Source organism: Salvelinus alpinus, chromosome 14, assembly GCF_045679555.1.
Source record: "Salvelinus alpinus chromosome 14, SLU_Salpinus.1, whole genome shotgun sequence".
NCBI classification, from domain to species: domain Eukaryota; kingdom Metazoa; phylum Chordata; class Actinopteri; order Salmoniformes; family Salmonidae; genus Salvelinus; species Salvelinus alpinus.
This window is the reverse complement of record NC_092099.1, coordinates 8601242-8617735: the sequence shown is the minus strand read 5'-3', so window position 1 is coordinate 8617735 and position 16494 is coordinate 8601242. Positions and strand designations below refer to the sequence as shown.

General features: G+C 47.3%; 1 pseudogene; it reads left to right on the top strand.

Annotated features, from left to right (window-relative positions):
• Positions 1-16494, top strand: part of LOC139539207 (inactive dipeptidyl peptidase 10-like) — a 197815-nt pseudogene that overhangs the window by 164812 nt on the left and 16509 nt on the right.

The window sequence follows — 16494 nt, the reverse complement described above, 5'->3', positions numbered from 1 at the left end:
AAATAACGATTAACATACAATACCAGTCAAAAGTTTGGACACACTTACTCATTCCAGGGTTTTTCTTTATTTGAGCCACTTCAACGTAAAATACAAACGCTTCACACCGCGTGGCCGCTGCTACTCTAACCTGGTGGTCCCAGCGCGCACGACCCACGTGGAGTTCCAGGTCTCAGGCAGCCTCTGGAACTGCCGATCTGCGGCCAACAAGGCAGAGTTCATCTCAGCCTATGCTTCCCTCCAGTCCCTCGACTTCTTGGCACTGACGGAAACATGGATTACCACTGATAACACTGCTACTCCTACTGCTCTCTCCTCGTCTGCCCACGTGTTCTCGCACACCCCGAGAGCTTCTGGTCAGCGGGGTGGTGGCACTGGGATCCTCATCTCTCCCAAGTGGACATTCTCTCTTTCTCCCCTGACCCATCTGTCTATCGCCTCCTTTGAATTCCATGCTGTCACAGTTACCAGCCCTTTCAAGCTTAACATCCTTATCATTTATCGCCCTCCAGGTTCCCTTGGAGAGTTCATCAATGAGCTTGACGCCCTGATAAGTTCCTTTCCTGAGGATGGCTCACCTCTCACAGTTCTGGGTGACTTTAACCTCCCCACGTCTACCTTTGACTCATTCCTCTCTGCCTCCTTCTTTCCACTCCTCTCCTCTTTTGACCTCACCCTCTCACCTTCCCCCCCTACTCACAAGGCAGGCAATACGCTTGACCTCATCTTTACTAGATGCTGTTCTTCCACTAATCTCATTGCAACTCCCCTCCAAGTCTCCGACCACTACCTTGTATCCTTTTCCCTCTCGCTCTCATCCAACACTTCCCACACTGCCCCTACTCGGATGGTATCGCGCCGTCCCAACCTTCGCTCTCTCTCCCCCGCTACTCTCTCCTCTTCCATTCTATCATCTCTTCCCTCTGCTCAAACCTTCTCCAACCTATCTCCTGATTCTGCCTCCTCAACCCTCCTCTCCTCCCTTTCTGCATCCTTTGACTCTCTATGTCCCCTATCCTCCAGGCCGGCTCGGTCCTCCCCTCCTGCTCCGTGGCTCGACGACTCATTGCGAGCTCACAGAACAGGGCTCCGGGCAGCCGAGCGGAAATGGAGGAAAACTCGCCTCCCTGCGGACCTGGCATCCTTTCACTCCCTCCTCTCTACATTCTCCTCTTCTGTCTCTGCTGCTAAAGCCAATTTCTACCACTCTAAATTCCAAGCATCTGCCTCTAACCCTAGGAAGCTCTTTGCCACCTTCTCCTCCCTCCTGAATCCTCCTCCCCCTCCTCCCCCCTCCTCCCTCTCTGCTGATGACTTCGTCAACCATTTTGAAAAGAAGGTCGACGACATCCGATCCTCGTTTGCTAAGTCAAACGACACCGCTGGTTCTGCTCACACTGCCCTACCCTGTGCTTTGACCTCTTTCTCCCCTCTCTCTCCAGATGAAATCTCGCGTCTTGTGACGGCCGGCCGCCCAACAACCTGCCCGCTTGACCCTATCCCCTCCTCTCTTCTCCAGACCATTTCCGGAGACCTTCTCCCTTACCTCACCTCGCTCATCAACTCATCCTTGACCGCTGGCTACGTCCCTTCCGTCTTCAAGAGAGCGAGAGTTGCACCCCTTCTGAAAAAACCTACACTCGATCCCTCCGATGTCAACAACTACAGACCAGTATCCCTTCTTTCTTTTCTCTCCAAAACTCTTGAACGTGCCGTCCTTGGCCAGCTCTCCTGCTATCTCTCTCAGAATGACCTTCTTGATCCAAATCAGTCAGGTTTCAAGACTAGTCATTCAACTGAGACTGCTCTTCTCTGTGTCAAGGAGGCGCTCCGCACTGCTAAAGCTAACTCTTTCTCCTCTGCTCTCATCCTTCTAGACCTATCGGCTGCCTTTGATACTGTGAACCATCAGATCCTCCTCTCCACCCTCTCCGAGCTGGGCATCTCCGGCGCGGCCCACGCTTGGATTGCGTCCTACCTGACAGGTCGCTCCTACCAGGTGGCGTGGCGAGAATCTGTCTCCGCACCACGTGCTCTCACCACTGGTGTCCCCCAGGGCTCTGTTCTAGGCCCTCTCCTATTCTCGCTATACACCAAGTCACTTGGCTCTGTCATATCCTCACATGGTCTCTCCTATCATTGCTATGCAGACGACACACAATTAATCTTCTCCTTTCCCCCCTCTGATAACCAGGTGGTGAATCGCATCTCTGCATGTCTGGCAGACATATCAGTGTGGATGACGGATCACCACCTCAAGCTGAACCTCGGCAAGACGGAGCTGCTCTTCCTCCCGGGGAAGGACTGCCCGTTCCATGATCTCGCCATCACGGTTGACAACTCCATTGTGTCCTCCTCCCAGAGTGCTAAGAACCTTGGCGTGATCCTGGACAACACCCTGTCGTTCTCAACTAACATCAAGGCGGTGACCCGTTCCTGTAGGTTCATGCTCTACAACATTCGCAGAGTACGACCCTGCCTCACGCAGGAAGCGGCGCAGGTCCTAATCCAGGCACTTGTCATCTCCCGTCTGGATTACTGCAACTCGCTGTTGGCTGGGCTCCCTGCCTGTGCCATTAAACCCCTACAACTCATCCAGAACGCCGCAGCCCGTCTGGTGTTCAACTTTCCCAAGTTCTCTCACGTCACCCCGCTCCTCCGCTCTCTCCACTGGCTTCCAGTTGAAGCTCGCATCCGCTACAAGACCATGGTGCTTGCCTACGGAGCTGTGAGGGGAACGGCACCTCCGTACCTTCAGGCTCTGATCAGGCCCTACACCCAAACAAGGGCACTGCGTTCATCCACCTCTGGCCTGCTCGCCTCCCTACCTCTGAGGAAGTACAGTTCCCGCTCAGCCCAGTCAAAACTGTTCGCTGCTCTGGCACCCCAATGGTGGAACAAACTCCCTCACGACGCCAGGTCAGCGGAGTCAATCACCACCTTCCGGAGACACCTGAAACCCCACCTCTTTAAGGAATACCTAGGATAGGATAAAGTAATCCTTCTAACCCCCCCCCCCCTTAAAAGAGTTAGATGCACTGTTGTAGAGTGGTTGTTCCACTGGATATCATAAGGTGAATGCACCAATTTGTAAGTCGCTCTGGATAAGAGCGTCTGCTAAATGACTTAAATGTAAATGTAAATGTAAAAAAAATATGTTTTTATGAAAATGCGTTTTTTGGCAGTTTCTCCCTTCTCGAACATGTGAACTTTAATGTGCCTTAATAACAAATGTGTATGCCATCTGTAAATAAGAATAAAATTGTTAAATTACGAGACTTGTTGGTTAAGCCACAGAAAAAGGTAGAAACTTTCACCTGAGTGCTCTGGACCTCACAAAGACGCACTGATTCTTGACACAATGCTCGCTTAACCCAGAAGCACCAATGTGTCAGAGGAAACACTAACCTGGTGATCGTGTCAGTGTGCATTGCGCCCGGCCCGCCACAGGAGTCGATAGAGCACGATGGGACAGGGACAACCTGGCCAGATGACGCTGGGCCAATTGTGCACTGCCTCATGGGTCTCCCAGTCACAGCCTGCGATTGAACCAGGATCTGTAGTGACACAGCTAGCACTGCAATGTAGTGCCTTAGACCACTGCGCCACTCAGGAGGCCCTAGCTGGCAATGTTCTTTTCCCTTGATTGCTTGCTAGCTAACTATGGCTAATTTACAGTCACGTCAAACAGTGTTGCCAGAATAACAACAAAGTAGCTGACTTGCATTTGTTTTAGCTGTTCTCTAGTGACATTTATTTGGATACATTCATAACAATGAGCTAACCTTCCATAGAAAATGTGCTCTCTCGTCAGGACACTGTTGTTTAAAGGAGCTAGCCAACAACACAGCTAACACAATCACTTCACACTAAAGCTGGAAATACTGAAACTAGCTGCATATCTTTTCATTTGATGTGTTATCTATTGATATTTCTTTGTATACAATATATTCTGAAAGTATTCAGACCCCTTGACTTTTTCAACATTTTGTTATGTTACAGCCTTATTCTTAACATTGATTGAATCTCCAAGCGGACTGTCATGTGCCTTTTATTGAGGAGTGGCTTCCATTTGGCCACTGTACCATAAAGGCCCGATTGGTGGAGTGCTGTAGAGATGATTGTCCTTCTGGAAGGTTCTCCCATCTCCACAGAGGAACACTGGAGCTGTGTCAAAGTTGCCATCAGTTTTTTGTTCACCTCCCTGACCAAGGCCCTTTTCCCCCGATTGCTCAGTTTGGCCGGGCGGCCAGCTCTAGGAAGAGTCTTATTGGTTCCAAACTTCTTCCATTTAAGAATAATGGAGGCCACTGTGTTCTTGGGGACCTTCAATGCTGAAAAACATTTTTAGTACCCTTCCCCAGATCTGTGCCTTGACACAATCCTGTCTTGGAGCTCTACAAACAATTCCTTCAACCTCATGGCTTGTTTTTGCTCTTACATGCACTGTCAACTGTGGGACCTTATATAGACAGGTGTGTGCTTTTCCAAATCATGTCCAATGAATTTAATTTACCACAGGTGGACTCCAATCAAGTTGTAGAAACATCTCAAGGATGATCAATGGAAACTGGATGCACCTGAGCTCAATTCTGAGTCATGTAGCAAAAAGGTCTGAATACTTATGTATATAAAGTATTTATGTTTTTATTTGTTATAAATTTGCAAACATTTCTAAAAACCTGTTGTTGCCTTGTCATTATGGGGTATTGTGTGTAGATTGATGAGGACATGTTTTTATTTAAACCATTTTAGAATAAGGCTGTAACATAACAAAACGTGGAAAAAGTCAAAGGGTCTGAATACTTTATGAATGCACTTTACGTCCATAAAATTATGCTGATTCATGATTTCGACTGGCTAAGAAAGGCTGTCTGCCTGTCTGTCTCTCATCCCGTCTCCTGACACTTTCATTACTCTTCGACAGCTGGAGATTGAATGTGAATGTTGAAACAATGTTGCAAATATCGGAGAGACAACAGCAAGGTTTATACAAATCTCCGCTGTTGAAAACTACATTTTAGTGTGAAAGAAATGTGAGATAATGTGTAGATGCTTTTTATGGTGGAGATCAACTTAATAAATGGCCTGGCTGGGCTGATGAGACGGTGGATTGCGCAGTCAGATGGAACAGAGTAAATAGGCATTTTAACATCATAGATTTGGCCAGTGGAAACTTGTGGAGTAGACACTGGCTGGAATGAGGTTTTAACCAATCAGCATTCAGGATTAGACCCACCCGTTGTATAATTAGGTGCAGGAACACTATAATACTTACATAACCCCGGTTCTCTGAGAATATGAGTGAGATGCGTAACTATGGAAAATTGCATCACAAGTGATTCTGTACGGAAGTACCAGTCACACAACGTCTGTCGGAGACAGACAGCTTGAGTGGTGAGGTGAGCACTTGCTTCCAAGTTTCAGCCGCCTGTAGAAGCAACCAGATTTTTGCTAAAATATCCTGGTACTGGGTAAAGTTCATGATGCCGTATTGAGTTCTTTTTTGCTCAGGCATTCTCATTTCGACACCAAACCCACCACTGGTGTGCGTGGCCAAAGAGCTATATTTTCATGTTATCTGACCAAAGCACCAGTTACAATCCAAGTGCCAATGTTGTTTAGCAAACTCCAGCTGTTTACATTTGTTGGTTGACATGAAAATAGAGCTCTTTGGCCACGCACACCAGTGGTGGGTTTGGCGTCTAAATGAAAATGCATACGCAGAACAGAAACCCATAACTACTGTGAAATATGGTGGTGGATCTTTGATGTAATGGGGCTATTTTTCTTCACTGGTACTGGGGCCCTTGTTAATGTCAACGGCATCATGAACTTTAGCCAAATACATGTTTGCCTCTGCCAGGAGGCTGAAACTTAGCCTCAGGTGGATCTTCCTGCAAGACTGTAACCCCAAGCACACATCAAAATCCACAAAGAAATTGTTAATTGGCTGCAAAATCAAGATTTTGCAATGGCCACCTCAGTCTCCGGACTTGAAACCCATTAAAAACCTGTGGTATGAATTGAAGAGGGCACAGACAAAGGATATCGAGGAAGGATTCTGCATGAAGGAATGGTCTAAGATCGTTCCTGGGTTCAGTGTCATTATCCTTGCAAGGTGAGGTATTGAAAGGTATTGCAAAGAGGGGTGTCAACAATTTTGACCCCTACTTTTTAAAGAAAAAACATTATTACTTATTACCTAAACACAATCTCTTTCTGAGCAATTGTATTAGTATAAAATAATATAATATGTGCATTCAATAAAACTCAGTATTTGAATTATTTATTGTATACAGTCATTTTTGCTCATCTTTATCGAGGTTGTTAATAATTTCGGACCCCACTGTATATAACATTTTCCAGCAGTAGAGCCCCATAGCAAACCCTGAACAGGGCCACCGCTAGGAGACTGGGCATAAGCGACATACCATACGTCCTCCCTAAGCAATACAACACAGAGATTGTGGAAATTCTCTGTTCAGTGTTGTTGCCTGTCGAGGCAAAGATGACAGCTAGCATCCACCTGACCGGTGGGGAAGCTTGTCTTCATGCTAAGGGTATACCAAAGCATATGGAAAACCAGCGGAGGGTGCGGGAAGTGAACCTGGGTCTCTGACGTGAAAAGCAAACACCCTACGCATTGCGCCAACAGTTTAAACCCAAAACTTGCTCTAGTGACAAGTAAATTGTACCATCTCTTAATGCATTTTCGTAGAATGAAAAATGCGTTGAAGGGGTCCTGGAAATCCAGAAAAGTCTGAGTATCCGGCTTGTCGCAATAGGATTCCTACTGCCACGGGGCGCCCGAACAAGGATGGTAAATCCACCATTTGTAGTTGCAGACGGAGCCGCCAGGGCAGGGCACAGGTAGTGTAACGCTAACGAGCACTATCCTGGCCATAGATCTTAAAGAGGAAGAAGCTTGTCGCTTTTAACCACCTGGGAATCAATCTGGACAGATGCAAAGAGCAGGCACAGCCCTGGAGGTTGTAAACAGCCAGTGCTAGCGTGTCATGCACACCCCAGGGTGAAACAATGCTGCAGAGGGGGCATAGAGTGTGTCCCAGTAATAGAGATACCTCCTAATGAGTCCAAGGCACATATTAGAGTTATTTTTTTATTTTTTATTTTTTTATTAAAAACCTAGCTCAGTCTTCTTGGACTGTCCCCCAACCCTGTGGTAAAGAATGTCCCCTTCTCCTTTTCTCTAACTGGTGCTGTGTAAGTGTTAAAGGTAGAGTAAGACTGGAGCCTCGAGATGGAGTTATTGTTAACGTCTCGGAAGAAGAGACAAAGACGTAGTGGCAGGCACACAGGCCAACACTACACTGTTCCACTTCCTCAGAGAGGAACTCAATTGAGCTGAGTTGCCATAGGCTTGCCCCCCCCCCTAAAAACTTCTGTGCTGAGGGAGTTTTCGTAGTGAGCCAAGATAGCCTGCTCTCTTTGAAGCCAAACACACAACCTGGGGATGAACTGCCCTCAAGCAGCAGGAATCCACTTAAGAAAAGGGAGAGTGTTAGCAGGTTTTCTTGCCTCGCTCACCTTGGGTGATGGCACCCCTGGTAGCGTAACAAGGAGATGCACTCGTGAAGTTGTTATAATGTGGTGGGTGCTTGGTCATAATAGACAGTTTACAGGCAAAATGTTGCTGGGCCTGGGAAGAACACAATGATAGATGGCAACTGACAAAACCAGCTTGTTGCCACCTCCCAGCTGTGAAGCTGGGAGGGTTAGCTCCAGGAACCAACGGGATGCCATGGGGCCCGGGACTGCGAGGCAGGCAGAAGTTGAAGGCTACGCTTTCTTTCTTTAAGCATGTCACACCTGTGCCGCATGGCGGCGGCAGGGGGCCCAAACAACTCCTTGGGTGTCACAGGGGCATCCAGGAGGTCCACTTTTTCTTTGTCAATCTAGACAAGCTTTAAAGGTCCCGAACAGTGAAAATCATGTTTTTTTTTCTATCAAATTGGATGATATTTGGATGAAACCAGTTCAAAGTAGGGTGAACCAAGTTTGGTAAAATACTGTAGCTGGTGCACGATCAAATATTGCCTATTTCAAACTTAGTACTTAAATCACAAGAAAACACATTGTAGAATGAGTAGATCACTACATCAAGATTGTATATCATAACTCAGAACAGTAAGTAAAAGGAAATGTATAACTACCGGTTAAATAAAGAAAAGATCTAAACTATCATGAGGAAGTGGTAGTCTAGTGGCTATGTTGCTGCTACGGTGTCTCAGGAGCGATTAACAACAGTAACTGCCAAGATACGGTAACACACCCACATCAAAGCACATCGAACCACACCCTCAAGACTGAAATCTCGTTTTTCTTCATGAGCAACAGTAGCTCTTTACAAATAGAAACTGGAGAGTAGAAAACAGAACACATATCAACTCTGGACAAATATTTGTTTAGAGGTCAATATTTTCTGTTGTTTTTTCAATCAGGGTGTCGGCAATGGATCCATTTCAACGTGGATGCCTGACCTGCTCCCTGTTCAAACCACAGTGCTCCTACTGTGATGCAGTCTTCAGCCCAGACTGTCAGTATGTCCTGCTGAACTGTAGAGTTAATAGTTCAATATAGTTAATCAGAGTCCGTTCAATCTCAACAAATGATTATAAATACTGTCATATGCTTGGTCTCCTGTCTGCAGGTCCTGGCATACCCAGAACTACCATTCACAAACTGAATGACATGAGCAGTAAATACAAGAACATGACCAATTCAAACAACCATGACCATGGCATTGGGTGTATGCTGCTTGCTTGCATAAGAAATTAAGAACAGTGAGAAGAAGGGAAGAAAGGACATTTTTCAGCAGGTCAAGTTTTTTATAGTGAGTAGGAATACACCCGGTTGCCCCTTGGTCTTTAAACTGCGTCAGTGGTTTGAAAAAATGTCACACAGTGCCTTCAGAAAGTATTCATACCTCATGACATACTCCACATTTAGTTGTTACAACTTGAATTCAAAATGTATTGAATTTTTTTTTCTCTCTCCTATCTACGCACAATACTCCATAATGACAAAGTAAAAACATGTTTTTAGAAATTTTTGCTAATTCATTGAAAATAAAATACAGAGATATCTCATTTACACCCCGGAGTCAATACTTTGTAGAAACATATTTGGCAGCGATTACAGCTGTAAAAGTTTCGGGGTAAGTCTCTAAGAGCTTTCCACACCTGGATTGTGCAACATTTGCCCAATATTCTGACAAATTGGTTGTAGATCATTGCCAGACAACCATTTTCATTTCTTGCCATAGATTTGTAAGTATATATAAGTCAAAGCTCTAACTCGGGAACATTCTAACTCGGGAACAACAGTCTTCTTGGTAAGTACATTTAGTGTAGATTTGGCCTTGTGTTTTAGGTTATTGTCCTGCTGAAAGGTGAGTTCATCTCCCAGTGTGGAAAGCAGACTGAACCAGGTTGTCTAGGATTTTACCTGTGCTTAGCTCCATTCAGGCTCTTTTTTATCCTGAAAAACTCCCCAGTCCCGATTACAAGCATACCCATAACATGATTCCGCGACCACTATGCTTTGCCACACTTTTTGCAGTATTACTTTAGTGCCTTGTTGCAAACAAGATTTATGATTTGGAATATTTGTATTCTCTACAGGCTACCTTTTTTTCCACTCTGTCAATTAGGTTAGTATTGTAGAGTAACTACACTGTTGTTGATCCATCCTAATTTTTCTCCAATCATAGCCATTAAACTCACTATTGGCCTCATGGTGAAATCTCTGAGCGGTTTCCTTCCTCTCCGGCAACTGAGTTAGGAAGGACGCCTCTATCTTTGTATTGACTGGGTTTACTGATACATCATCCAAGCACAAAGGGATATTCAATGTCTGCTTTTTTTTTTTTTTACCCATCTACCAATAGGTGCCCATTTTGCTAGTCATTGGAAAACCTCCATGGTCTTTGTGGTTGAATCTGTGTTTGAAATTCACTGCTCGATTGAGGGACCTTACAGATAATTGTCAACTCCGGGCTCTTCGCTGGCCATGGCAGAACACTGACATTCCTGTCTTTGAGGAGATCACGCACAGAATGAGCAGTATGGCTGGTGGCATTGTCATGCTGGAGGGTCATGTCAGGACGGGGCTGCAGGAAGGGTACCACATGAGGGAGGAGGATTGTCTTCCCTGTAACGCACAGCGTTGAGATTGCCTGCAATGACAACAAACTCAGTCCGATGATGCTGTGACACACTGCCCCAGACCATGACGGACCCTCCACCTCCAAATCGATCCCTCTCAAGAGTACAGGCCTCGGTGGAACGCTCATTCCTTAATTGATAAACACGAATTCGACCATCACCCCTGGTGAGACATATCCGCGACTCGTCAGTGAAGAGCACTTTTTGCCAGTCCTGTCTGGTCCAGCTGCAGTGGGTTTGTGTCCCATAGGCGACATTGTTGCCGGTGATGTCTGGTGAGAAACTGCCTTACAACAGGCCTACAAGCCATCAGTCCAGCCTCTCTCAGCCTATTGTGGACAGTCTGAGCACTGATGGAGGGATTTTGCGTTCCTGGTGTAACTCGGGCAGTTGTTGCCATCCTGTACCTGTCCCGCAGGTATGATGTTCGGATGTACCGATCCTATGCAGGTGTTGTTACACGTGATCTGCCACTGCGAGGATAATCAACTGTCTGTCCTGTCTCCTCCCTGTCTTAGGCGTCTCACAGTACGGACATTGCAATTTATTGCCCTGGCCACATCTGCAGTCCTCATGCCTCCTTGCAGCATGCCTAAGGCACATTCACGCAGATGAGCAGGGACCCTGAGCATCTTTTGGTGTTTTTCAGAGTCAGTAGAAAGGCCTCTAGTGTCCTAAGTTTTCATAACTGTGACCTTAATTGCCTACCGTCTGTAAGCTGTTAGTGTCTTAACGACCGTTCCACTGGTGCATGTTCATTAATTGTTTATAGTTTATTGAACAAGCATGGGAAACAGTGTTTAAACCCTTTACAATGAAGATCTGTGAAGTTATTTGAATTTTTACCAATTATCTTTGAAAGACAGGGTCCTGAAAAAGGAACATTAATTTTAGTTAATGTGTGGGGTCATTCAAAAATCCTGATAAACACTATTATTGCACACAGAGTGAGTCCATGCAACGTATGTGACTTGTTGACCACATCTTTACTCTTGAACTTTTTTAGGCTTCCCAACTACTTCTCAGACAGAGTTCAGTGTGTCAAATTGGAAGGCCTGTTGTCCGGACCTCTGGCAGTCTCTATGGGGGTGCCATAGGATTCAATTCTCGGGCCGACTCTTTTCTCTGTATACATTAATGATGTCGCTCTTGCTGCTGGTGATTCTCTGATCCACCTCTACGCAGACAATACCCACCACTGCGACCGAATACCCACCACTGCGACACCTCCCCATACACTACCCACCACTGCGACCGAACCCACTGGCTCCAGGTCATCTATGAGTATTTGCTAGGTAAAGCCCCGCCTTATCTCAGCTCACTGGTCACCATAGCAGCACCCACCCGTAGCACGCGCTCCAGCAGGAATATTTCACTGGTCACCCCCAAAGCCAATTCCTCCTTCGGCCGCCTTTCCTTCCAGTTCTCTGCTGCCAATGACTGGAACGAACTGCAAAAATCACTGAGGCTGGAGACTCATATCTCCCTCACTAGCTTTAAGCACCAGCTGTCAGAGCAGATCACAGATCACTGTACCTGTGCATAGCCCATTTGTGAATAGCCCATCCAACTACCTCATCATTATCCTGACCAACCTGCCCTCCAAATACACCTCTGCTGTCTTCAATCAAGATCTCAGCGATCACTGCCTCATTGCCTGTATCCGCCACGGGTCCGCGGTCAAACGACCACCCCTCATCACTGTCAAACGCTCCCTAAAACACTTCTGCGAGCAGGCCTTTCTAATCGACCTGGCCCGGGTACCCTGGAAGGATATTGACCTCATCCCGTCAGTTGAGGATGCCTGGTCATTCTTTAAATGTTACTTCCTCACCATATTAGACAAGCATGCTCCGTTCAAAAAATGCAGAACCAAGAACAGATATAGCCCTTGGTTCACTCCAGACCTGACTGCCCTCGACCAGCACAAAAACATCCTGTGGCGAACTGCAATAGCATCGAAGAGCCCCCGCGATATGCAACTGTTCAGGGAAGTCAGGAACCAATACACGCAGTCAGTCAGGAAAGCAAAGGCCAGCTTTTTCAAGCAGAAATTCGCATCCTGTAGCTCTAACTCCAAAAAGTTCTGGGATACTGTAAAGTCCATGGAGAACAAGAGCACCTCCTCCCAGCTGCCCACTGCACTGAGGCTAGGTAACACGGTCACCACCGATAAATCCGTGATAATCGAAGACTTCAACAAGCATTTCTCAATGGCTGGCCATGCCTTCCTCCTGGCGACTCCAACCTTGGCCAACAGCCCCGCCCCCCCCGCTGCTACTCGCCCAAGCCTCCCCAGCTTCTCCTTTACCCAAATCCAGATAGCAGATGTTCTGAAAGAGCTGGAAAACCTGGACCCATACAAATCAGCTGGGCTTGACAATCTGGACCCCCTATTTCTGAAACTGTCCGCCGCCATTGTCGCACCCCCTATTACCAGCCTGTTCAACCTCTCCTTCGTATCATCTGAGATCCCCAAGGATTGGAAAGCTGCCGCGGTCATCCCCCTCTTCAAAGGGGGAGACACCCTGGACCCAAACTGTTACAGACCTATATCCATCCTGCCCTGCCTATCTAAGGTCTTCGAAAGCCAAGTCAACAAACAGATCACTGACCATCTCGAATCCCACCGTACCTTCTCCGCTGTGCAATCCGGTTTCCGAGCCGGTCACGGGTGCACCTCAGCCACGCTCAAGGTACTAAACGATATCATAACCGCCATCGATAAAAGACATTACTGTGCAGCCGTCTTCATCGACCTGGCCAAGGCTTTCGACTCTGTCAATCACCATATTCTTATCGGCAGACTCAGTAGCCTCGGTTTTTCTAATGACTGCCTTGCCTGGTTCACCAACTACTTTGCAGACAGAGTTCAGTGTGTCAAATCGGAGGGCATGTTGTCCGGTCCTCTGGCAGTCTCTATGGGGGTACCACAGGGTTCAATTCTCGGGCCGACTCTTTTCTCTGTATACATCAATGATGTTGCTCTTGCTGCGGGCGATTCCCTGATCCACCTCTACGCAGACGACACCATTCTATATACTTCCGGCCCTTCCTTGGACACTGTGCTATCTAACCTCCAAACGAGCTTCAATGCCATACAACACTCCTTCCGTGGCCTCCAACTGCTCTTAAACGCTAGTAAAACCAAATGCATGCTTTTCAACCGTTCGCTGCCTGCACCCGCACGCCCGACTAGCATCACCACCCTGGACGGTTCCGACCTAGAATATGTGGACATCTATAAGTACCTAGGTGTCTGGCTAGACTGCAAACTCTCCTTCCAGACTCATATCAAACATCTCCAATCCAAAATCAAATCAAGAATCGGCTTTCTATTCCGCAACAAAGCCTCCTTCACTCACGCCGCCAAACTTACCCTAGTAAAACTGACTATCCTACCGATCCTCGACTTTGGCGATGTCATCTACAAAATAGCTTCCAACACTCTACTCAGCAAACTGGATGCAGTTTATCACAGTGCCATTCGTTTTGTTACTAAAGCACCTTATACGACCCACCACTGCGACCTGTATGCCCTAGTCGGCTGGCCCTCGCTACATGTTCGTCGTCAGACCCACTGGCTCCAGGTCATCTACAAGGCTATGCTAGGTAAAGTGCCGCCTTATCTCAGTTCACTGGTCACGATGGCTACACCCACCCGCAGCACGCGCTCCAGCAGGTGTATCTCACTGATCATCCCTAAAGCTAAAAACTCATTTGGACGCCTTTCCTTCCAGTTCTCTGCTGCCTGCGACTGGAACGAATTGCAAAAATCTCTGAAGTTGGAGACTTTTATCTCCCTCAACAACTTTAAAAATCTGCTATCCGAGCAGCTAACCGATCGCTGCAGCTGTACATAGTCCATCTGTAAACTACCCACCCAATTTACCTACCTCACCCCCCATACTGCTTTTATTTATTTACTTCTCTGCTCTTTTGCACACCAGTATCTCTTCTTGCACATGATCATCTGATGATTTATCACTCCAGTGTTAATCTGCTAAATTGTAATTATTCGATTTATTGCCTACCTCATGCCTTTTGCACACATTGTATATAGATTCTCTTTTTTTCTACCATGTTATTGACTTGTTTATTGTTTACTCCATGTGTAACTCTGTGTTGTCTGTTCACACTGCTATGCTTTATCTTGGCCAGGTCGCAGTTGCAAATGAGAACTTGTTCTCAACTAGCCTACCTGGTTAAATAAAGGTGAAATAAAAATAAAAAATAAAATACTGTTAATTATTTATTTATTTTGCACCCCAGTATCTCTACTTGCACACTCATCTTCTGCACATCTATCACTCCAGTGTTTAATTGCTATATTGAAATTATTTCGCCACTATGGCCAATTTTTTGGCCTTACCTCCCTTATCCTATCTCATTTGCACACACTGTATAGAGACTTTTTCTATTGTATTATTGACTGTATGTTTGTTTATTCCATGTGTAACTCTGTGTTGTTGTTTGTGTCGCACTGCTTTGCTTTATCTTGGCCAGGTCACAGTTGTAAATGAGAACATGTTCTCAACTGGCCTACCTGGTTAAATAAAGGTGAAATAAAAAAAAATAAAAAAAACAAAGCGGTTGAATACTTATTGATTTAAGACATTTCAGCTTTTCATTTTTCCTTAATTTAGGAAAAATTGGGAAAACATCATTCCACTTTGACATTATGGGATAAAGTGTGTAGGCCAGTGACAAAACATCTACGTTGTCACAATCGTCTATAGGAGAGAGAGATGACCAAGACGCAGCGTGTGCAAAATACATCTTCTTTAATTATAAGAAGAAAAATGAAACAAAACAACAGACGAACGTGAAGCTATGAAAAACTAGTGCACACATGCAACATAGAACAGACAATTACCCACAAATACATGATGCCTATGGCCGCCTTAAATATGGCTCCCAATCAGAGACAAATGAAAAACATCTGTCTCTGATTGAGAACCACTCAGGCAACCATAGACATACCTAGACACATTCACTCAACCATAGACTTCCCTAGAAACATTCACTCAACACAAACCCATACACTCTAACAAATCCCCCTAGACACTACAACCACCAAAGACAAGACAAAAACACAAACATACCCCATGTCACACCCTGACCTAACTAAAATAATAAAGAAAACAAAGAATAATAAGGCCAGGGCGTGACAGTACCCCCCCCAAAAGGTGCGGACTCCGACCGCAAAACCTGACAAATAAAGGGAGGGTCCGGGGTGGGCCTTAATATGGCGGCGGCTCGGGTGCGGGACGTGGCCCCCACTCCACCATTGTCAATATCCGCTTCAGTGTCTCTGGTAGATCCTGGCTGGCTGGCGACTCTGGCTGCTCATGGCTGGCTGGCGACTCTGGCTGCTCATGGCTGGCTGGCGACTCTGGCTGCTCATGGCTGGCTGGCGACTCTGGCTGCTCATGGCTGGCTGGCGACTCTGGCTGCTCATGGCTGGCTGGCGACTCTGGCTGCTCATGGCTGGCTGGCGACTCTGGCTGCTCATGGCTGGCTGGCGACTCTGGCTGCTCATGGCTGGCTGGCGACTCTGGCAGATCCTGTCTGGTTGGCGGCTCTGGCAGATCCTGTCTGGTTGGCGGCTCTGGCAGATCCTGTCTGGTTGGCGGCTCTGGCAGATCCTGTCTGACGAATGGCTCTAGCGGCTCCTGACTGACTAACGGCTCTGACGGCTCGGGACAGACGGGCGGCTCTAATGGCTCTGTGCAGACGGATGGCTCAGATGGCGCTGGGCAGACGGATGGCTCAGATGGCGCTGGGTAGACGGATGGCTCAGATGGCGCTGGGTAGACGGATGGCTCAGATGGCGCTGGGTAGACGGATGGCTCAGATGGCGCTGGGTAGACGGATGGCTCAGATGGCGCTGGGTAGACGGATGGCTCAGATGGCGCTGGGTAGACGGGCAGTTCAGGCGCCGCTGGGCAGACGGCAGACTCTGGCCGGCTGAGATGCACTATAGGCCTGGTGCGTGGCGCCGGAACTGGAGGTACCGGGCTAAGGACACGCACCTTTAGGCTAGTGCGGGGAGCAGCAACAGGACGCACAGGACTCTGGGGACACACAGGAGGCTTGGTGCGTGGTGTAGGCACTGGTGGTAATGGGCTGGAGACACGCACCACAGGGAGAGTGCGTGGAGGAGGAACAGGGCTCTGGAGACGCACTGGAAGCCTGGTGCGTGGTGTAGGCACTGGTGGTACTGGGCTGGGGCGGGGAGGTGGCGCCGGAAATACCGGACCGTGCAGGCGTACTGGCTCCCTTGAGCACTGAGCCTGCCCAA